At 40.9% G+C, this 23,448-nt stretch overlaps 1 pseudogene; it reads left to right on the forward strand.

The window, feature by feature from the left end:
- Positions 1-1,199: 1,199 nt before the first annotated feature.
- Positions 1,200-15,394, forward strand: LOC129045015 (ribosome biogenesis protein BMS1 homolog; annotated as a pseudogene).
- Positions 15,395-23,448: the final 8,054 nt, after the last annotated feature.

Consider the following 23,448-nt stretch of genomic DNA (forward strand, 5'->3'; position numbering starts at 1 on the left):
CTAAAATATAGTAGAGAAGCAACGTAACCTCGGAAATCACACAGCTATTCAGTTTCAAAGTGTTCCTAGTGCCCAGCTCTCCTAACTCCCGGCCGGTGTTCCTTGATGTTATGGTGATATATAAAGACTTTCTGTTTCCGCTCGTGTTGTATGTCTGTGGGAAGCCTCTTGACTCACTTCTGTGCTCCAGTAGCACCCTGTGCAGCCTTGCAATGTAGCCCTTATTGCATGGCACGGAAGATACTAGTTTGGATTTCCTCTGGAAGTCCGGTCATAGCTATATCCATTTACTGGCACAGTGGCTAGCACATCAGAGATAGACCAAACATTTATTAAACGGAATTAATACAAGACCTTAATTGAATGAAATGGCACCCTGTCCCGCTTTTTTTCAATCAAGCTGTCAGATTTTATGCAGCCCGATATTCTTAAAAAACTCACTAATTCAGTGATTACCAATTTATTGGCCACAGATTCCCAGGTACCTCAGAAATCACTGGAAGGGTCTCTGTAAGTCCATGGGGTCTCCAGGCATCATTTAGAACCAGTCATGTCTCACACATACAGATATTGCTGTTTTTCAAATGTATGTAGATGAGTTATAATTTAGGAGTTTTACAGAGTTGACAGGTACTAAAAGTAATACTGCGATCCTATTGGGAGTTCATAAAAACGTTTTGAATTATTACAATTTAAGTTTTAGTTTAGGTTAGGAAACCACTTCATTAGCCCAGTCGATATCTAGGTCTGAGCTGTCCAGTATGGTAGCCACATGTGACTATTTAGAGTTAGAATGAAATTCATTAAAAATTCATTTTTTCAGTTTCTTTAAGAACATTTTAAGTAATCATATGTGGCTAATGGCTAAATGGCTGAAAAGTACAGATATAGAATATTTCCATCCTTGGAAATAGATACTGGTGATGTTGACACTTAAGATGAATAAAAAGTAACTTAACCATAAAATGTAACCTTAGCAGAGGTAACTCCTCTAATTTATAGCATAACAGAGAGAAATGAAATTGGGGATGGTTAAGCAGTTTCTACCTTTGTTCAGTGAACAAATACATCATGTCTTCATAAAGCAATAAATGAAATTTAATGTTTTTCCCTGGGTATTGCCTGGATAGTAAAATGCTTTTCCCACCTCCTTACCTCAACCTTCTTCCTTGTAGGTTAGAGTTAGTTGTTATTGGTAAATAGCCACTGTGGAGACTAAGGACCAGAAGAAACACAGAAAGAAAAACAGTGGACCCAAAGCTGGAAAGAAAAAGAAGCAGCATCTGCAGGATCTCCAGCTAGGAGACGAAGAAAATGCCTGGAAGAGAAATTCCAAAGCTTTTGCAGTTCAGTCTGCCATGCAGATGGCTCGATCCTTTCACAGGTATGTTTAGCTACAGTCTGATGCTTCTTCCATTGATTCTTTTTAAGTAGTAGGAGCCTCTCACGAGTGACATTTGGATTCACAAGTCTAGTCCAGCTCCAAAGGACATGGAGATGCATGCTGTGTGGCTTTTACTAAAACGTGAGAAGACTTCCCATAGAAGCTGCCTTGCCTCCAGCATCTGCACACTGGTTGGTGTTTCTTGCACAAGATACAACAATTTATAGAATTTGTTCCTAAACTTTAAACTGTTTCTATGGTGATAAGTGTGCTTTTTCCCTCTGGATATGTTTCACAAAGTTGTAATATAAAATATAAAAATTACAATATTTAATACTAACATAGCTTTCTTTAGTGAGTCCTTGTGATATTCTTAGCAGTGTACTTTAAACATTATTCAACTAAATCCTTCCAGCAGCCTTATCAGAGTAGGAATCATTATTGCCCTCTTTTTATGGACAAGAAAACTGAGGTCAAGAAAACAAGTTACCTCCAATCATATAACCAGTAAATAGGAGAGCCAAATTTAACTCCAGAGCTTCTGTTCTTATCCGTTATGATGCACTGCCTCGGTATTTACCTCTTGGTTTTTAAAAAACTATTAAAATCACTCATAAAACAGTCAGATTTAAGGAGTGTTTAAATTTCAACTCTCTGTACTATTGAAGTCATCTTGTTACATCTTTATTGAATAGCAGTTATTTGGATGGGGGTCAGAAGTTAACAAGTTAATAATTGACAAGTTAATTATATTTATATATTGTCTGTTGTACTCTATAAAATATACTAAAGTATTCATATCTATAAGTATACTTAAAAAGTCTACTTTTACTCTATTTTGAAAGTGAGTTTACATTCTTTTTTTGTTTTTAATGAATAGGACTCAGGATTTGAAGAAAAAAAAGCATCATATTCCAGTGGTTGATGGAACTCCACTAGAGCCCCCAGCAATAGTGGTAGTGGTGACGGGGCCTCCAAAGTTGGAAAGAGCACTTTGATACAATGCCTCATTCGGAACTTCATTGGCAGAAGTTGACCGAGATCAGAGGCCCTGTGACGATTGTGACGATCGTGTCAGGTAGGACATGCCGCCGCAGACACAGAGTCGGCGTGGCTGTTGTCATCTGAGGGACGTGCGTGTGTTTGTTGTTTTCTTGAGTGGAACATGTGAAATTTTGTCATATCATGTTACCTCTCTTATACTTTTACTAAGTTAGCTATAACTTCAGAAAAGGGTAAGTTCCCAGAGATGAGGATGTGATACGTGTCTTATCCTGACTGCTCTGTGGCTTTGCCAAGCATGTTCCTTGGAAGGGCCTAGCAGGCCTGGTCACTGTGAACACATCATTTAACAGACAGCACATACCTCCTATGTGCCAGGTGCACGTGCTTGCCCTTATGAAGCCACATGCTGGTGGAAGTGTGTGTTTTCTCTTTTTCCTGGGAGAATTTGTCTGCTTTGGGAGATGGCGACCTTTCCAAGTTTGAGGGAAAATGAAACAAACTTCCAGTGGTAGAATGGCAATGTACACTCTGAAATCTCTTGTTATTGCAATAACATAGTTGGATTGAAGCTTTTCTTTATCTTTGGAGCATCCATATTTTCTTTTTTTTTTTGGAGACAGAGTCTTGCTGTGTGGCACAGGCTGGAATGCAGTGGTGTGATTACAGCTCACTGCAGCCTCAACCTCCCAGGCTCAAGCAATCCTCCTACCTTGAGTAGTGTATGCCAGCATGCCTCGCTAATTTTTCTTTTTTTTTCTTTCTTTTTTGTAGAGATGGGGTTTCCCCATGTGGCCTAGGCTGGTCTCAAAACTCGTAGGCTCAAGGGATCCACCTGCCTTGGCCTCCCAAGGTGCCAGGACTACAGGTGTGAGCCATGGTGCCCAGCCATATTTTCTTGACTGTTTTCTTATTACCTTAATTTGGACATAATTATCGTTATGAATATTCTGTTGCATTATGTTTGAGGATGTTTGTAGCTATAGTGGGAATACGGGAAGTTTTGATAGAGGCGAAGACATTGGCCTGCAGCTGAACAGCAGGATCATGGTTATCGTGGAGCCTGTGCAGTCAGAATTTTCCCTGTTTAAGCACTTTTATTCATCTGGGTAGACTTGATATTATTTAAATTTAGAACACAGCAAGAAAAACAGGATGGAATTTATTTTATTTTGCCAGTTTTTGCCTATAAAAATGAACTTCTTGTACACTCCTGTAAATGTATATGATGTTTTACTGGATGCAATTAAAAAATGAAAATTAGAGTTGATGGTTAGAGTGTTTTCAGGGTCTTCTTAAAGTAAAATTTTCATCTTTTCACTTATAGGTAAAAAGCACAGATTCACCATTATTGAATGTCAGTGTGACATTAACATGATGATTGATCTGGGTAAAGTAGCAGATCTGGTAAGTCAGCAGGGGCAGCCTGGGGTGCTGATGGTGACTTACAGCATTGTGATAGGTTATTTACCCCGTGATGAAGGGAAGAGAGTTTTGTGATTATTAAAGGAATCATCGTCATCATCAGGGATATAGTAGATGTGATTGAATTGATAATAATAATAGTAATAAATGTTGTCATATTAATAATACAAATGGAATGTGCACAATGAAATGTATTCCAAACTCTAAAAGCAAATCACAGGATAGAGAAAACCATTAATGAACGCAGCTAATAAGAGCTCATTAACATGCATACATATATATGTACAAATATATCATAGTAAGTACCATTTCTTCTTGGACCCTTCCTGGCACTGTGCTAATGGCTTTCTACAAATTTAGCTTACATAAACCCTTGATACACCCTTGAGGTGAGTAGGTATTATCTGTAGTTTACATAAGATGAAATAGAGCCTCCCAGCAGTTAAATAACTTGTGTGAAGATGGGACCCTTGTTCCTGATGGTTCAAGAACCTTCATCCTTAATGATAATGCTAAAGTAAGTACATGAATTGCCTGAAGAAGTGGTCAGAGTTTATCAATAGAAAATTTAGACAGTACTCAGTGTATGGAAAATGTACATGCTCTTGCATTTATGGAAATGATAATGTTCACTATTTCTGATATTCTATTAACTGTCTTTTAAATTAGCAAAAATAAAATACAAATTAGCAAAAAAGAAAAAAAAAAAGTCTAGACGCAGTGGCTCACACCTGTAATCCCAGCACTTTGGGAGGCTGAAGTGGGCAGATCACCCGAGGTCAGGAGTTCGAGACCAGCCTGACCAACATGCAAAAACTCCGTCTCTACTAAAAATACAAAATTAGCCGGATGAGGTGGCACATGCCTATAATCCCAGCTACTTAGGAGGCTGAGGCAGGAGAATCCCTTCAGCCTGGGAGGCGGAGGTTGTGGTGAGCCGAGATCACCCCATTGTACTCCAACCTGGGCAATAAGAGCGAAATTTCATCTCAAAAAAAAAAAAAAATTAGCAAAAAAATAAGCCATATTGATTAGGAAGTGTGAGGTGACAGATACCTTGGTTTTTTCATTTTTGTTTAGTTTTTTCTAGAGCTACAGATTTTATTCTTTGGCCCAGGGAGACTCCTAAAATATAAAGTAAAAAGTAGTACAGATTTTAAAGTTATGCCATTGTAATGTCAGAAAACTAAATAACGTTCAAATTTTGAACATGTAATGCCACTATTAGTAAAAATAAGTGTTATTAATGTAAAGTTGTGTAAAGATTACTAAATCTTGTATACTTGAAATGATTGAAATAGTTCATAGAAGTCATTTGTTTCTCTTTTCTTTAAAATGTAGCAAGTTTCTAATTTTAAAGACATACATATTAAGAGATGCCTTTACTTTTTTTATTTTTTAGTTATTATGGATGCATAATAGTTGTACATATTTATGGGGTACATGTAGTATTTTGATAGAAGCATGCAATGTGTGATGATCAAATCAGGGTAATTCAGATATCCGTCGCTTCAAACATTTATCATTTCTTTGTGTTAGGAACATTTTAATTTCATTCTTTTAGTTATTCTGAATTATATAATAAATTATAGTCACCCTGGTATGCTGTTGGACACTAGAATTTATTCTATCTAACTGTATTTTTGTAACTGTTAACCTTTCCCACTTTGTCCCTCCCTCCCTGCTCCCCTTCCCAGCCTCTTAACTATCATTGAGAAAGATGCCTATGTAAATCTTTTTAAGATTTTCAAAAGGAGCACACACATTTGGTAAAGCACTCTAACTGTAATGTAGGGTACACACAATGCGTATTTTCTTTTTCCTTGCTCTAACCGTTGGTCTCTCAGGTCCCTGCAGAGTGGTATCCTTCCAGATACATATAAACACACATGCCACCCTTTAAAAACAGAAATGGTAGCTTATTTTACACATTGTTCTATGTTTTGCTTTTTTCGTGTAATATATCTTGGAGGCATATGATCAGTAAGTACTGTAGCTCTGCCTCCTTCTTTTTAATATAATATTCCTTCTGTGGATGCACCATAATTTATTTAGCCTAGCTTATGTTGATTGCTCTGCTCTGGGTTGTCAAAGCCTCCTGAGTATGGCAAAGGCACAAACAATACATGGATTTGGGTGTGTACATGCGTGTGTAGATTATGGGAGTAACACTGGCTTAGATGACAAAGATTGGCAGCTGAGGGACTGTTAGCTCCCTGTTCTTCCTGACCCTACAACTAGCTGCTTGCCCCTTGGCACTCTGTGGCATCAGATGTGGTGTGAGGATATTCCACCTGTTCTTTGAGCTGGTCCAGTGTTGCTGGAGAGCTCTGCTTGCTGCCTCAGTCTGCAGTGGCAGCTGTGCTTTCCTACAAGCCCAACTTCATATATTCTGTGGTTTTGGGTTTTGAATGTTTCCTAGTTTAATCGAAGGTGGGCATTTCTGTTTCCATTTTGTGTTATTTTTAGTTATCCTTGGAAAGATAACAACAGAACTATCTTTAATATTAAAACTAGAAGTTTCCAGGAATCAGTTCTGAAATTATTTTGCATCTTTGAAGTGTCTTAAATTTTAAAAATTGGTCTTATCTGCTTATATTTTCTTATAGACTACCATTCATCATAATCTTACTGTATTTTGACTTAATTCTAAACTGGTAGCTATTTAAAAAAATTTCTGAGCAATTGAGTTATACAAATTAACATACAAGATAGAGGTTTCCACTGCATACTTCCCAGCAAAAAACAGATTTTTTTTTTTTTCTGTGAGGAGATTGAAAGAAGAGGTTGGTTTTCTGTACCTATTTAATATATTTCATTGATTATCACTTTCTTCCCATTCTTTGGATGTCAGAGACCTGTTATTTGGCTTAAAAATACGTTACAGAAAACTTCATTTCTTTACATTAGGATTTCTTAGGTAAGGGCCAGGTTAGACCCAGCCTTTTCTGAGTTACTTCTCATGCATTAGAATTCTTAAAATGGAAGTTTATATCCTAGTGGTCCTTGTCTTACAGTTGCCTTTTAGAGCAAGTCAGAGGGTGGTGGTTTCTCTGGGTGATGCCTGTGTGGTCATTTGATTTAGTCTGCAGTGGGACTTTTCTGTCAAGGGCCAGGTAGTGAATATTTTTGGCTTTGTGGATCATATCTTTTGCAGCTACTTAGCTCTGCAGTTGTAGTGCACAGGCAGCCATAGACAATATGTAAATGAATTAATGTGGCTGTGTTCCAATAAAACTTTATTTACAAACATAGGTGATGCGCTGCATTTGGCCGGTGGGCCAGTTGCCAACCCTTAGTGTAGGTGGTCTGTTTTGGTAGTTTCTTTGAGAAATAATATGTTCTGCTTTTAGGTACTGATGCTTATAGATGCCAGCTTTGGGTTTGAAATGGAAACATTTGAGTTTCTAAACATCTGTCAAGTACATGGCTTTCCTAAAATTATGGGAGTTCTCACTCACCTCGACTCCTTCAAGCATGATAGGCAACTGAAGAAGACAAAGAAGCGATTAAAACACAGGTTCTGGACAGAAGTTTACCTGGTAGGAAGAGAAATAATTGTTAGAAACTAACAGTATAATCCTTTTAAAATAGACTGAAGAGGCCGGGCACAGTAGCTCACACCTGTAATCCCAGCACTTTGGGAGGCAGAGGCGGGTGGATCACTTGAGGCCAGGAGTTTCAAGCTCAGGGCAATATGGCCAAACCTCGTCTCTACTAAACAAGCAAAAATTGGTCGGGTGTGGTGGCACACGCCTGTAATCCCAGCTACTCGGGAGGCTGAGACATGAGAATTGCTTGAAGCTGGGAGGCAGAGGGTGCAGTGAGCTGAGATTGTCCACTGCACTCCAGCCTGGGTGACAGAGTGAGACTCTGTCTCAAACAAACAAACAAAAAAGACTGAAGAGACGTTACTAAGCGTCTCTCTAGGATTTGCCTCCTGTATTCCCTTTGTGTATGTGTTCCCAGTCTCTGGAAGGTTTCCCTCAAGAGAGTGCTTATTCTGGGCCTCTTGGTGTATCTCATTTGTCTCTGTACCTGCTGCACCAGGCAATGTCTGGGTGTTTTGGGGTCGGGACTTAATAGAGTAAATCAGAAGTTTCTCCCAGTTATAGGACCAGGCACTGCCCCTTCCTTTCCATACTGCTCTGGTCCATCGGCCACAGAACCATTTCTGTGCTCAGAGGCCTCACCTCCCTCCCCTCACCATACTTAGACGGATGCCCCGGCTTGGCTGCAGAGCAGTCTGCCTCTGTGGGGTTCTAGTAAGTCCTGAAAGAAGCCAGCAAGGCTCTGAAAGCATCAGGACAGTGGCTTTGCTGGAATTCTCCCTTCTTAGGATTGCTTCTTGTTTAGAGCTTTTATTTTGTTGCAGTATTGATGAGAATTTAATTGAAATTTAATTTTAAATTTTCCTTTGATGTTTAGGGTGTCAAGCTGTTCTACCTTTCTGGAATGGTGCATGGAGAATATCAAAACCAAGAAATCCACAATCTGGGCCATTTTATTGCAGTTATGAAGTTTAGGCCTCTCACATGGCAAACTTCTCACCCTTATATCCTGGCAGACAGGTAAAAAGTGATTGTCAACTTTTTCTTCCTGGGCCATATATTTCAAAGCTAAAAAAGCTAGAAAAAGAACAGTGATAGGATTTATTTTGTGCCTATTTGAATAGTGCGGGTAGAAGTGTAGTTGATGGAAAATGTCTAATTATATCATTGCTCAAAGATGCTGTGCCTTTGGGAGTAAATAAATTGTGAGATGTTCAGGAAAATGGGAGGACTTGGAAGCATTTAAGGCTACAGGATGTGGCCCCATCCTACGTTCAGCCTCAGTTTTCAGTGATGCTGCCTTCGTGCCCAGGTGCTTGAGTCCTTCGTGTGTGCCTTGAGTTTCCTTCCTTTGTGCTCTTCTTTGTGCTGTGGTTATCTCAGCCTGGAATACCCTTTTTCCACCTGCCAGAATCCAAGCCACAGTACAAATCTCAGAGCACAGGCTCACCCTCTTCCAGAAAGGGATTTTCTGAATATGTTCTTCACTGTTCCCTGACCCCAGGTGGACATCATCTCCGTGTCTGGTGTCTTACAGAATGAATGTCACTTTCAGCCTAGAGACACCGTTGTGTGCCTGCCCCTTTTCCTCTGCTGGATGGTGAACAGTGCTTCCTTATTTCTGCATTTTCTAGTCTCTAAATGATGTGCTTAGTGGACAAGAGTGTGATGAATCATTGACACATGAAAGGAGGTATAGGAACTTTTGGCATTCATTTCTGTTGTATGATTGAGTATTTTTCTAGGATGGAAGGTTTGACAAACCCGGAGGATATCCGAACAAAATGTGACTGGCAGGTGTCACTTTATGGTTAAGAGGAGCACACTTGAAAAATAAAAGCCAAATTCACATGCCAGGTATTCTCTTGTCGTAGAACATACTAGAATTACACATGGGATTCTTGGGATGGCTTCATTTCTCAGAAGAACTGAAAAATGACCAAACAAGGGAAGATGGCCTTGCTGGAGGTTTTAAAAGTAAGCCAGCTATGTGTAGGCCTGCAAAGGTGTTACCAAATCCCCTCTTCTCTGACCTCTTGTAGCTAGAGGGCCACTGTTCCAGTGTGGCACAGTGCCCTTCTTTAGGGTCATGGTTTAATCCCTTGGACTGTGCATCGTTTTTAACACCCCTGTCAACAGTAGATACTTACTGACTTCTTGTCAGTTGAAGCTGGCTTTTTGGGTCCTGTCTTCCAGGGGTAGAAGATTTTGCCACGAGTGACAAAGGGTCAGTTTCCTCCCAGACCCTTGTGCTCTTCCTGAACAACAAAAGCGCTGTTTAATTAAGGAGCAGCTGGTTTATGCGCCTCTTTCTGGAGTTGGGGGTGTGCTGTATGACAAAGACACTGTCTATGTTGACCTTGGTGGCAGCCACGGTTTTCAGTGAGGCGGGAGTCATTGCTCTGAACTCTCATTATTCTTTCCAAATCTATTTTTTAATTCAAAAAAGTAATGTACTCAGCTTTTATTTATTGAAGATTTTTCTCTTGTACTTATAATAAAGGCCCAAATGCATATTGCCAATATGTAGAATAAAAAGAATACCTTTTTTTCATTGTACCAAGCAGAAGAGTCCTGTCCTCCATGCCTCCTTGATCCGTGGCCCCAGCGCGGGCACTGCTGCCAGTGTGGCACCTGCAAGGCTTATTTCTGTTTCTACAAAATCAGTGTGCTTTCCAGCTCTCATTTGTCTTTTTCTTTTTCTCATTCACAGTGGTCTCCTCATTATTTTAAAGTGGATTTCCAATATTTATTTCTTAGTTCTGTAGTTGAATTTTTTTGGGTTAAAAGCAGGGTTATTTTAAAATGTTAGAAAAGCTAGCATTGTTATAGCACTAGAACTGAGGTTTTTCTAGCTAGGTGTTTAGGTTATCAGCTTATATACTCACTGAGCTTTGGAAAAGTTTAATGGAAATGGGGATCCATTTCAAGCTTTGTTATAAGGATTTTCTTCTCTGGTTTTTGTGGCATTAAGAAAGGTTCTCAGGAAATGTGTCTAAGATAATTTTGAGAAACTGACTGAAACCAGTGTCTCTCCAGGATCTTTGTGCTTTCCTCACGTGCCCTTTCTTGGTGGCCTTGACAGGACAAGGTGGGGCCCACCCATGAGCTGGTCCAGAGTCTCATCTCCACCTACTCCACCATGGATGCCAAGATGGCTTCAAGTCGAGTGATGCTGTTTTCCGATTCCAAACCACTTGGGTCAGAGGCTATAGATAATCAAGGGTAAGTCTGCTTTTTTTTCTATTTTTAATAAAAAGATATATTACAGAAGATCATATCACCCATAATTCTGACATCATAACACATTTTGGTGGGATTCATTCTATGTTGTTTTGTTTTTCTTTGTGTGTGCATGTGTCTCTGAGGGCTCTTCACTACCTGACATTACAAGGGAGTCTTATCTTGAAAAAAAAATACAGGATGCATTTTTCAACAGACCTCAAATATTCCTCAAATACCACGCCATCTTCCATAGGTTACTTTTTTGGTTTTTAAGAGACCTGAGGCCACTTGGCTTTCTTTTGGTGGCCAAAACACTAAAGCAAAGTCAGGGAGTTTGTGGCTGTCCAGAAGCCACATGCCTTGTCTCTGAAAGTTTTATTTAGATTATGTTGTATTATCTCCCATGGGTAGGTTTCCACTGATGTGTGGCTTATGTGAATTATTTTTCAGCCTGGGTTGGGAATTTGTATACCTTTATGCTTAGTTGATGTTTGCAAAACGTTGATTTTGTTGTATTGATTTATGACTCCCATTAAAATTTACCTGAAAATTTTGAGATAACGTAGTATGTAATTTGTTACGATGTGCATAAACTACCTACCACAGTGCCTGACATAATGAGTGTTGTTAGCTATTTTCATTTTTGCATATCCTTCTAGTCATTCTTGTCTACAAGAATACTCTCTTCTAATATAGTTACAGGTAAAATACATAATTTTATTTCTATATTCTGAGCATTTTTTTCTATACAGTCTTTATGTAGTCATGATTTTGTTGTTACCAGTGTTTTTTTGTTATTGTGGTTTCTTTGTTTTTGTTTTGAGATAAGGTCTCACTGTCTCCCAGGCTGGAGTGCAGTGGCGTGATCTTGGCTCACTGCGGCCTTGAACTCCCAGGCTCAAGTGATCCTCCGGCTTCAGCCCCGCAGGTAGCTGGGACTACAGGAGTGCACCACCACTCCCAGCTAATTTTTTTTGTTTTGTTCTAGGGACGAGTTCTCACTATGTTGCCTAGGCTGGTCTCAAACTCCTGGGCTCAAGCAATCCTCCCGACCTGGCCTCCCAAAATCCTGGCATTACATATGTGAGCCACTATGCCTGGCCTGTTATTCCTGTATTCTAACTTATCCATCTCTTATGGTATGATTTTTAGTTTTTTCTAATTTATGTTTTCATACTTTTATCTATTGTGCTACGTTAAAAAGCTTCGTATAGTTTTCTTTCATCCAGTGATTTTAGCCCCCTGATGATCTTCTCTATCAGTTATGGCACTGGTGACTTAAAATGGATGTTCTTCCTCTGTCATTCCTTCTACGTTTGTTACCTGGCATTTTTAACAAAGAGCTTTCTCTTCTCCTCTTTGTTTCGGTATCACTGCTGACTAATGCACTTGTGTTTTATTCCATGGGTTATTTTCCATCACTGTCATTGTTCTTTCTGATGCCTGTGCTGTCCCAGATTCGGCTGCGGGAGCCTTCAGCCTGTCTCCTGTGTCCTTTCAACTGTCTCTGTTAGTCTTTGACCATTTCTTACTTTCTGACAGAACAAGAGGATCCAGTCTCATTTTGTCCTCTTCCTGCCTTGGGGCTGGACTCAGCCATTTCTCTTAAGGATCATGTGTTTTTAGCTTAGAAATTAATCAGCTTTCCAGAAGATCTACAAAACACTAACTTCCCTTTTAAGCAATTTTTTTCTAAAATTAGATTTTTTTGTTTTTTAAGGGTTATTCCTTTATTCTTTCTATAAGTTCTTTTGAAGTGTGGTGTTAGGGAACCTGCCTGAGTTTGCTTATTATCTCTTCCAGTGTTTATCAGATCATTTTTTCCCTACGCTGTGTCATCTTAAACATCTTAAGCAATTCATTGACATTTTCTGTTTCTTTGTATTTTCATTGACTATATTGCCACTTCTAGATTAGCTGATTAATGTACAAATTGAATTATTTTGCATATCCTTGGTAATATAGGCTGTTGATGCCAAAGGAGGAAAAACAAATGGACTTGAAAACTGGTCAAACGCGTCGGAAAGCCATTTTTGGAGATGATTCTGTGCTAACGTCTTCTCTCCTTTCTTGATCTCTTTATTTTTTTTTCTTACCCAAATATATACTGGTTGATTTTGTCTTTCTAGAAGATCCAAGATCTTTGGTTTAGAGATATATTCTCTTAGTGTTAACTGGTATTAGAATACTCTTTTCTGTATTTTATTTCAATACATTTTAAAAATAGAAACGATTGTATTTTCTTTTGTGAAGTAGAGCATGGCATACAAATGTTGTATTCTCATTATTTCAAAAAGTTTCCTTCTTACTGTACAAGTTGTATTCAGCATATAAAGTCCATCCAGCTTTGTTGTAGATGCAATGTGATTATTACATGTTGATAAGGTGTGAATTGGAGATGGGATCCAAAAGTACTGTACCTATTGTAATTTTTAAGCTAATTGTAGGTTTGGTGGTGAATATTTCACTACTGCAAAATGAAAACAGCATTTCATCAGAAGTTGTTTTATGGTCTTTCAGGCATTTTATTTTATATCTTTGGTGCTTTTTGCCCATGAAGTATCTCTTTTGTGTGTTTGTGTGTATGTGTATTGATCTGCTGTAAATTTCACAGCGCTCATTGTCAGGGATCATCAGAATCAGGCCTAGGCAGAGAGCTGAGCAGTACTCTCAGTACATCTCTGTGTCCTGGTTGCCACATTATCTCTCTTGTTTAATTATAAATTGGAGAACTCTCTGACCTGTAACAAAGGTTGGATAGATCAGAGACAATTGGAAGAGGAATTCTCTACTCTATTGTCACCTCTTCTTTTTCTATTCACATATGTCAGATAGAGACATGCGTGTCGTAAATTATTTTGTTAGAATGAGAGCCTGGCAGATTAAATGCTTTCTTCTCTTCTTGCTGGGCTTGATATCGATCTCTTGTTCATTTCTTGATAATATGTTTGGTTATTTATGTTTTCATTGCTTCTAGTGTCAGAGATGGCTTTGGATTCCCTGTTCTGTGTGCTCCTGTCTGGCTCCTGAACCCAGCTGGAGAGGTGTGTCAATCCCAACTGGTGGAGTACTGAGAGGAGGCTACACAAAAGGCAGCAAGGTGTTAATAAGTGTACCTCTGACATTTTAACCACCTCTGACTTTTCCATGGAATGGATAAGTAGTAGTCTCTGTCAGAGCTATGTTTTAAAGAAAAAAAAGAAACTTGAAGTCGTAAACTGTTTATTAATTTATGCTGTTATTTTGTGTTAACTCATTTATATTGACTTGTAAATTAGTAATTTATGAACTACTATGTATCACTTCATTGCCTACATGTCAGCAAACAAGTTTTCTTCTTAATAAAGAATCCGGTGGCTGGGCACAATGGTTCACACCTGTAATCTCAGCATGTTGGGAGGGCAAGGCAGGAGGATTCCTTGAAGCCAGGAGTTCAAGACCAGCCTGGGCAACATAGCAAGATTTCATCTCTACAAAAAAATGAAAACATTGGCTGGGCATGGTGGCTCATTCCTGTAGTTCAGGCTACTCAGGAGCCTGAGGTAGGAGGATCACTTGAACCCAGGAGTTTGAGGCTGCAGTGAGCTATGATCCTAACACTGCTCTCCAGCCTGGGTGACACACCAAGACACCATCTCTTCAAAAAAGGAATCTAGGGGCATCAGTGTGTGCGCACAGCATGGCTTGTGAATGCGGAAGTGCCTGTGTGCATAGTTGTGCTCAAGAATGTGTTGATGATTATACCTTCTCAGAATGAAAAAAAAAAATTTTTTTTTTTTTTGAGATGGAGTCTTGCTCTGTCACCAGACTGGAGTGCAGTGGCACTATCTCGGCTCACTGCAACCTCTGCCTCCCAGGTTCAAGTGATTCTCCTGCCTCAGCCTCCCGAGTAGCTGGGACTACAGGCACACACCACCACTCCTGGCTAATTTTTTGTATTTTAGTAGAGACAGGGTTTCACCATGTGGGCCAGGATGGTCTTGATCCCCTGACCTCATGATCTGCCCACCTGGGCCTCCCAAAATGCTGAGATTTCAGGTGTGAGCCACCGTGCCTAGCCTGAAGGTCACTTTTATAAAGATCTCTCTACGTCTTAGATTTGATTCTTCCTTTAAATATTTTTCTCATTGACATTTGAAAGCACCTGACCATATATAAAATGAAGAATTTTCATAACTCCATAAAAGGAGAATTATGACATCATCTACTATTTCTTTCTCTTGTCTCATAAATCTAAACCATCAACCTGCTTATTTTTGTATACTGTCACACTGTGTATTCCCTGCCTTGAATGCCTTTCTATTGACATTGTCTGTAAAAATTGTGGGATGTTTTCTGCACCCTAAATTTTCTGTTATGGGGATTAAATATCTTCTATCCATGTTTTTCCAGGTCTTACAGTGGAAAGGGTAAATACAGCCCTCACAGCAGCCTGTTGTTTGTCCTGCAATTGTGTTTCCATCACATTACACAAAGCCTCTTTGTCTTCGTGGTTGTACCCTACTAATAAGTTTTTTTTTAATTATGTAATGTTTGTATATACAAATACCTATATGTATGTGTGTACACATACAGCTGATATCTCCTGAGATTATGTATGCATGAACTATAGAATTAACTTGTAATTTTAAGAAAATATTTTGTAAAGATAAATCTCATGTTTAAGAAGGGGAATTACAATTGAATCATTTAGGGATGCCTCAGCCTAAACATAATATGGAAAAAGCCATAACCAAAAGTCATTTTAGAGTACTGCTAGGTTACCCAACCTATCATCACATTTAATTAAAATGTCAGTTTGAACCATGGCCAGTCTATTTTCATTAATATGTTATTTAAATCAACTTGTGAAGTCTTCATTTTAAATATAGAATTTGTGTTAATGAACTGGAAAATAACATTCTATTGCTTGGAAGATGTGTTAAAGCCTAAAGATTTATGACTTCGCAAAAGAAGAAAACCAGCTGGTGATCAGTTGGCATTAGTATATGAGGATGTACTCATATTTGATAATAGCCATTTTTTTCTAACTAGAGTAAGGGAGTTGGGAATGGGAGGCAGAAACAGGGACACAGATATATAAAAAATCATAGAACAAAACTGTATTGAGTTCTGAGTATGGGTCTGTGATCCATGGTTCAGTTTGAGAGGTTCCTGTGTCCCTTATGAGAAGGGACAGGAAAGCCAGGAGGACAGGAGTATGTTTGGGCCTGTGCCTGTGCTTCCACCACAGAAGTCAGCAGCTCTTTCTCTTTTCTCCTCTTTATCTAATAATTGTCTCCTCTTCAAATGTGGGAAATGAGCTTAATCAAAGATTTGTTGTGTTTTTTGTTTGTTTGTTTTTGAAATGTGGCCTCAGTGTGTTTGCCCAGGCTGATTTTAAACTCCTGGGCCCAAGTGATCCTCCCTCTCAGCCTCCTGAGTAGCTGGGACTACAGGCATGTGCCACCACACCCAGCTAAGTTAATGCTAATGTGTAGTTTATCTGCTTCAATTTTGAAGGGCAGGATATATATAGTTATGTGTGTGTGTGTGTGGTGAGGGGGTAGTGTTTGTGTGTGTGTGTGTGTGTGTGTGTGTATATATATTTATATATTACTAGTCCATTGCTGCTACAACAAATTACCACTATGTCAGGGCATAAAACAAATTTATTACACTCCTGTATGTCAGAGTGTGATGTGGATCTCACTGGGCTAAAATCTAGGTGTTGGAAAGGCTACCTTCATCTCTAGAGGCTCTAGGGGATCTTTTTTCTCACCTTTTCCACATTCTGGAGTCTGCCTGCATTTTTTGGCTTTGGGCTTTTCTCCACTCTCACCATTAGCAACCTTGCATCCCATGGACCCTTCTTCTATGGCCACATGTCTCTGTGGCTCTTTCCTTCCCCTTCTCTTCCACTGTTAAGGACTCATGTGCTTACTTAGTCCTGAATGGAGACACCGTCATCATCCACATGAGCCCACTGTCCTAATCCATACAGGCTGCTGCAAGGAAATGCATTAGACCGGGTAGCTTATAAATAACAGAACTTTGTTTCTCACAGTCCTGGAGGCTGAGAAGTGCAAGATCAAGGTGCCGGCAGTTTTGGTGTCTGGTGAAGGCCTGCTTTCTCACAGAGGCTTCCTTCTTGCTGTGTCTTCACATGGTGAGAGGAACAAACAAGCTCCCTTGTGCCTTTAATAAGGTGCTAATCCCAGTCATGAGGGCAGAGTCTCTCGTAAGGCTTAACCTCCTAATACCATCACTTTGAGGGTTAGGATTTTAACACATGAACATTGACGGAACACAACGTTCATTCCATAGCACCAGGGTAGTCTCCTCATGTCAAGGTCTTTACCTGAATCACATGCATGATGTACCGTTTTCATGTAAGATTCTAGGAATCTGTGGACATCTTTGGGGGGCCATTATTTTACTGACCACATATTACATATATTTTAATGTTCTAGACTAGTATGAAAACAATGCCACTTCCATTGCTTTCTATATATATATACACACACATTGTCTAATGCTATAATTAAAAAAAAGTTGTAGGCACAAATATACCCATTTAAAAAAAAATTTTTTTTGCTATTTTACTTCATACTGCCAACTCCTTTTTCCTGAAACTGCTTCAACTCTGGAATTCTTTTTTGCTATTAGTTTTATTTTATTGAAATATTCATGAATGAGCATACACTTGTATATGGGTTTAAAATTCACAGTAATGTTCTCATGAATTCATCTGTGAATAACATTTTGTAGACAAAATGTCTGCACTAGAACAAGAGAAAGATATGTAATTCCCTTGTTCTAAGGTACCGCCATTCATTGTTATTATTTTTATTTTTAAATATGAGTGTTGACTGATGTTAAAACATAAAATAGGGCCGGGAGTGGTGGCTCCTGCCTGTAATCCCAACACTTTGGGAGACCGAGGTGGGTGGATCACCTGAGGTCAGGAGTTTGAGATCAGCCTGGCCAACATGGTGAAACCCCGTCTCTACTAAAAATACAAAAATTAGCTGGGCATGTGTTGCGCGCCTGTAATGTTAGCTACCCGGGAGACTGAGTCAGGAGAATCGCTGGAACCTGGGAGGCGGAGGCTGTAGTGAGCTGAGATCACACCAGTGCACTCCAGCCTGGGTAACAAAGCGAGACTCCGTTCTTCCCCCGACTCCAAAAAAAACCACAAAAAGGGATAATTGGCCGGGCACGGTGGCTCACACCTGTAATCCCAGCACTTTGGGAGGCTGAGGCGGACGGATCACCTGAGACCGGGAGTTCGAGACCAGCCTGACCAACATGGAGAAACCCCACCTCTACTAAAAATGCAAAAATTAGATGGGCATGGTGGCACATGCCTGTAGTCCTAGCTACTCAGGAGGCTGAGGCAGGAGAATTGCTTGACTCTGGGAGGTGGAGGTTGCTGTGAACCAAGATCACACCATTGCACTCCAGCCTGGGCAACAACAGCAAAACTCCGTCTCAAAAAGAAAAAAAAGAGACAGATTTATAACTGGGCAGTGGAATTGAAAATCATTTTTAAAAATATCCAAAATACCTAAGGAACTTGTATAAATAAATAGGAAAAAAAAAAAAAAAGAAAAGCATCAAGAAGCTCACAAAAAGCAGATTTGTAAATGGGCAGTGGATTTGAATAGACATTTAGCCAAAGAAGACATCCAGTTGGTGAAAAGGCATATAGAAAGGTGCTTAACATCACTGATTATCAGGAAAATGAAAATCAAAACTGCCACGAGTGGTTTAGACCATAGCGGCATGCATGAAAGTTTTCAGGCCTCCAGTTTTTGGGAGTGGCTGAGGAGATTGGGGAGCTTTTGTCTGAGTTGGAAGAGTGGAGTCTCAACAAGAACAAGTGTATTCTGGACATGTGTGGGCCCTGGAGTGTGCATGGCTGGATGCCTTGTCTACCTGTGCCTTACAGAGTGACACCATTGTGATGTGGTCGATCAGAGGGCCAGGTGGCTTTCAGAGGGAGTGGGAAGTGGTGGGGGTTGGTTTGTTTGCCCATGGTTGATAGCAAAAGTGAGTTGGCTTCTGAAGAACTTTTACCAGTAGCCTGTTTTGCTACAATTCTAGACCCAGACTGGGGTCCCAAGGCATCTTAGCCCACAGCTTCTTAGCAAGTGCATGTTCAGTTGGATCCCCCAGCTCAGCCTGGGTCATCCCCACCTTCTGCCTCTTGGGCCATAGCTCAGCTCTGCACACTGAGCCATCATCCTATGGTGAGCAAGACCCCATTCTTGGGCTTCAGTCTCTTTCCCTGAAGCAGGCAATCAAGGTGGTGGCTGGAAAGGGCCAAGGAGCCACATGTCACAGTGCCCTGCTGCCTGAACAAGGACCAGAGGCCTGTGGAACACATGGCTCTCAGATTTCTCCCATTTGATGACTCATCAGCTGCCCCCACATGGCTTTCTAGCTCACAGCAGATCTAGCCTTCTCTGAGCAGTGAAGATGGGATGTTTTATGGTCATTTTCCCTGGTGTGCAGAGCCCAAGTGGAGTTCTTCAGCACACCCTAGTCCATCCCCTCACTAACACCCCCACCTGTCCAGTCTTACCTGCCTTCATATCAAAAGCACACAGTTAACCCAGAGGGCTTCAGCCCTGCCCTGCCTGACTTTCTAGGAAACCCCCATCTCCACCCACCCTAATCTGGACACTGTCTGAAGGTTCCCCCTCATCATTTTAGAAGGAAGAGAAATTTTTCTGACACAGAGGTTGTGGTGAAGTGGCCAGCTCCCACATCACAGGGTGATGGCAGTTTGGGCTGGACCAGGATCAGACAGTGCTGTCCTGGGGCTGGCCGTCTGATAAGGGGCTCCAGAAAGGGCAGTGGTGGACCCCTGGGAGGCTTTCTGCTCTCCTGATTGCAGGTTTTTGGTGAGAGGACCTATTGGCCACTAGGGTGTGTGCTTCTGTGTGTGTGTGTGTGTGTGTGATGTGTGTTTACTTGGATTGACTTCTTTCAGCATGAAGCCCACTGTTTTGCTGAATGTATCTCACTGTTTCCTGAAACTCAGTACATTCAGCTGGCTTAAGGGTCCTGGGGCCTCGCTGTGTCATATTTGCACAAGCCTAGTGTCTCTGCAGGCTGTACACTGGAGTTCAGTTGTAAGACCCTTTTGATCCCTTATTCTGTTCCTGTAATAGAGAAACCATTTCACTCAATGGAATAGAAACCCAGATCTAATGGAGAGATGTTCTAATCTGCCATACACTGGGGCAGTGGCCAGTGATTTGGACTTTGTGGCACAGATGGAAATTTCCAGGTTCTCTAGGTGGTAGGCAGAGGCCTCACTTTTTAAGAAACTCCCCCACTCCACCCCTGCCAATGAGGACATTGCTTAGAGATATTTCTATCAGTGTTGAGTAGAAGAGATCATTTCTTGATGTTAAATTTCAGGTAAGGATGCCAGCTTCTGCATATCAGGGTGGTGATGCTTGGGCTGACAGGTCTAGACAGCACTGTCTGAAAGGGGGCTTAAGGAAGTAGCTGTGAAAGGCCCCTGAGATGTTTTCTGCTCCCCTCTCTGCAAATCCCCTGGAGGAAGTTCCTGTTAGTCACTATGGGGTGTGTGTGTGTGTGTTCATCACTTGTTGCTTGGGGGTGGGAAGAGACAACAAAAGCCTACAGAATCTATAGTTCTCAGTTCATCTCCCATCCTAGTCCAATCATGGCCTACCATCCTTAGCTACCGATCGCAGAGGAGACTCTGCACATTTGTGTTCATGCGGCCTTGGATGTTGGCAGATGCAGATTGGTGCCCCAGGCATCTGTGCCTGTAACTGCAGTTTCAGCGGGCTCAGGACCAGGCTAAAGGGCCTCCAAGCTGCCTCCAGTTTCCTGGTGCCTGCATGTGCAATATACTCCCCTGGCCTGGCTCTTTCCTGCCTCTTCTTGCCAGTTGGGTCAGAACTAACTTATTAACCAGTTTTTTCTGAGCTTTAATCGAACTGGCTCCAACCATTTGGAGACTTGAAAAGGGCTACATGATAGTTATAGATTTTTAAAGATATATTATTATTTTAGAGTAGTTTTGAGTGTACACCAAAATGGAGTGCAGAGTCCAGAGATCTCATATGCCCTCAATTCCTGTACATTCTCAGGTCACTCCACCAACAACCTCCTACACCAGAGACACTTTGAAACATTAGAAAATATATTTGAGCATTCAGAAATTTATAAACTAGGCAGCCCCAGACTGCAAGCAGCTCAGAGGTCCAACAGAGAGGCTTAGGGAGGGTGGGGGAAGAATTTTATATGGTAAATGTGGAAGAAAAAGAAAATACTTGATTTGGTAAAGTGGAGCAGTGGCCTCATTTGGAACATTACAGTGGAAAGTTTCTAGTTAGATGTTAGTTGGTGGTTTCTGATTGGTTAAGCTTAAGTTTCCTTTTATTATTTACACTGAGTCAAGTTTTGGTTTATTTAAGGAGGAATTGAGAGCACTGCAGCCACCTCAGCCTCATGGCCACCTGTTTATTTGATTATTTTTAACAGAGAAGATCCTTTTAAAAATATTTGTTGTCCCACCTGGAGTGCAGTGACGTGATGATGGCTCACTGCAGCCTCAACCTTCCAGCTCAGGTGATCCTCCCACCTCAGTGCTCCCCACGCTGAGTAGCTGGGACTACAGGCATGTGCCACCACACCACCATGCTAGGCTAATGGTTTGTATTTGTTTGAGAGATGCAGTTTCCCTAAGTTGCTTAGGCTTGTTTCGAGCTCTTTGACTCAAATAATCTGCCTGCATTGGTCTCCCCAAGTGCTGGAATTACAGGCCATCTAAATCTTTTATCTCAGATTTGCCTTGTGACAAAAGGAGGGGTACTTTTTCTGACATGATGAGGCTGAGAAAGGTGAGGTGGGCACATCCTGTGCATATTATTTTCTCAGGTGATGGGAATATGGTCGGCTCTTGCCTAATGGGATATATTTTCTCTTTGAATGATTTGGCAAGATATCAGATGAGAGAAGTTGAATAAATGTTAGAAGAACATAGAAAAAATAGGTTATACACGTTGGGTTTCTGGAGAAATGATGTCATTGGAGAAACAAAACTTTTATTGATTTCTGGAAACATTTAGGGCCTTTTTTTATGTAAGTAATTTGAATTTATGATGATATCTCTGACCACTTTTTGATATTTTTTCTGGTTCAGCTGAGTGGTGTCATTGAGCAACACAAAGTGGGGCTCATCCAGGGATGAGATTTTGCCAGAGAAAGGATGAGCAGCAAGTCAGGGAGCTTAAGGTAATTATGAGAACGTGACTATCTAAAATTGCTTAGGTAGAAGCAGACAGATTGGATTTTTGTGTGTTTGGTATTTGGGGTAAGAGGGATGTGGGTGTGTATGTGAGATGTGTTGTTTATTCTCTCTCTCTCTCTCTTTTTTTTTTTTTTTTTTTTTGAGAGGGAGTCGCTCTGTCACCCAGGCTGGAGTGCTGTGGCACAGTCTTGGCTCACTGCAACCTCCACCTCCCAGTTTCAAGGGATTCTCCTGCCTCAGCCTCCCAAGTAGCTGGGATTACAGGCACCTGCCACCACGCCCGGCTAATTTTTGTGATTTTTTTTTAGTAGAGACAAGGTTTCACTATGTAAGTGAAGCTGGTCTCGAACTCCTGACCTCAGATGATCCGCCTGCCTCGGCCTCCCAAAGTGCTGGGATTACAGGTGTGAGCCACCACGCCTGGCCTGTTTATTCTCTTAAGAGAGAAAATGAGGGAATTAATGGACTGTAGTTCTGGACAAGGTGGAAAATTCTTAAAGTGGATGTATTGGGGCAAGTGCTCTGACAGGCTAGGATGGTGCAGTCAGTCCCTTCACCCAGAAATCCATAGAATGTTAGCAGTTGAGACTCAAACCTTGTGAAAAACAGGTGGTGGAAAGCAAATCCCTCACAGCAACTGGCACCATAATCAAGACAGAATGTTTGCAGAATAAATGGAGTTACCTGCTTTCAGCCCCGGGTGGTAGCTGTTGTCTGTCCTGATGATATGTGATAATAATTTGTGATCCTGTTGTCTTAAAATGGGGTCACTCATCTCCAGTAGAATTAAGTCCACAGTGAAGTTGTCCCCCCATCCCCAAAGAGATAAACATATATGAATGAACTCATGTGATAACAACTACTGCTGCCTGGGATCATGAGAGACCTGAACTGAACTGATAGGAAGTGAAAGGTGGCTGAGATAATGAGAATAGACCCATCTGCAGAGGATCATAAAACCAGCAAAGACAAGGTGTTGTCTAAGATGCCTTCACAAGCTTTGTCTGTGAGAACTCTAAGGATTTCTCCAGACCTGTTGGCTGCTGCTGTGATCTCTGCCCAAGAGGAGCCTCTGACCAGCATCCAAAAGGCTTCTGGACCCACTGGACTCTTCTGGAGGTACATTGGTCTCCCGAGCCATGGCTGTGGTTTTTTACTCCCTGTATCACTGCCTGTGTGTAGAATGATAATTGCATAATTGATAGTGTGAAGACCTCTTGATAAATGGTAAATCTGAGCATATGTATTTGGCTGACATGTCATTGTGAAACCTCACAGCTTCAGTCAGTGTCAGCGCAGCTAGGGAGCGTGTACCTAATGCCCATATCACTGGGCATAGTCTACAGGCACCTAATAACTCAGGTACCTTAACAGTCACTAATGAGTGTATCTCCAAGGACTAAACAATGGAAGACTGTAGAAGATGCCATTCATTAAGATATCTCAAGAATAGGGAAGACTATTATTCGCTTCTCATGGGACAGGACTTTACAGGGCACCTGAAAAAACTCCCATGAAAAATCACTTTTACAAAATGTCAAGTTATGATATCCAAGATGAAACCAATGAGTCACAACATC

This window comes from Pongo pygmaeus, chromosome 8, assembly GCF_028885625.2.
Source record: "Pongo pygmaeus isolate AG05252 chromosome 8, NHGRI_mPonPyg2-v2.0_pri, whole genome shotgun sequence".
Lineage (NCBI taxonomy): Eukaryota > Metazoa > Chordata > Mammalia > Primates > Hominidae > Pongo > Pongo pygmaeus.